Source organism: Crinia signifera, chromosome 4, assembly GCF_055691185.1.
Source record: "Crinia signifera chromosome 4, ASM5569118v1, whole genome shotgun sequence".
NCBI classification, from domain to species: Eukaryota; Metazoa; Chordata; class Amphibia; order Anura; family Myobatrachidae; genus Crinia; species Crinia signifera.
Genome location: NC_139220.1, coordinates 241,286,704 through 241,287,818, shown reverse-complemented (window position 1 = coordinate 241,287,818; position 1,115 = coordinate 241,286,704).

Genomic DNA, 1,115 nt, shown 5'->3' with positions numbered 1-1,115 from the left:
TGTCTTTGTGTTTTTTTTATCTTTCTTTTTGATGTTTGCATATGTGTACAAGTATATCACAGCGACTAGTCTAGTTGTTTTTCTTTAATAAATATTTGTCGCTGCTAACTGAAGTAGCGTTGTCTTTTGTGGGTCCCTTGGGTTGTGCCGTTCCCTGCCACAGGTTCTCCAGCAGAAGCCGCGAAGAATCCAGAAGCCGCCGCCGTCACCAGCTCCAGATTAAGGTACGCCATCTTGCACCACACCGTACAGGGGCACTGTCACACTTGGCGTCTACGAACAGGATTGCACAAGACCCCTGTGAACGGCAAGATGTGGCGATCGCAGTACACAGAACCGCAGCAGATGCGAAGAACCACCACTCCACCAGCCCAAGCCAATCAGAACTCGATTGGGGCCATCATCGGAGCGATGACCGAAATGACCAGGATGATCCGTGAGATGCGTCAGGAATGGGCGGAGGATGAAAAGGAAAGACAGCAACGTGAAGGTGGCAGAAGGCATAGATGGCAACAGAATCGCCAATGGAGGTCGAAACGACTACACAGTGACCGAGCCGATGTATGCCCACAGACTGTGAGATGGCATGGTAGAAGAGGTCCACCGGCAGTGTTCCAGAACACGTCAAGAGCATCCGGTGTAACGCAGATGACTGATAGGCCGCGAACCTGCCCAAGAAGGATCACAGGTCGTGTCCTGTGGTTTGATGTGCCACGCGGATATGGATTCATTAAGCGCGCAGACACTGGCCATAGCGTGTATGTCCACTATACCGCCATCCAGCATGCCAACCCCCAAAACAGCTTCCGGAGCCTGAGCAACGGTGAATTTGTAGAATTTGAATTGACAAGCGGGAAGAAAGGCAACAAGGCCGCCAACGTGACTGGACCGAATGGAACACCGGTGCTACGTAACAGACGCACCCCAGCACACTATCCAAGTCATAGAGAGCCCCAACCGTACTACCAGCAAGAGTACAGCCACAGCGGAAGTAGAGCTAAACTGAGGGAAGTAAATGGCGAGAGTGACCGATTTAATGTCAACCCTCCTCGACCAGGACAGATGCCCCGCCCACCAGAACCTGACATCACGAGGTCAAGCAAGAAACCGGTCGT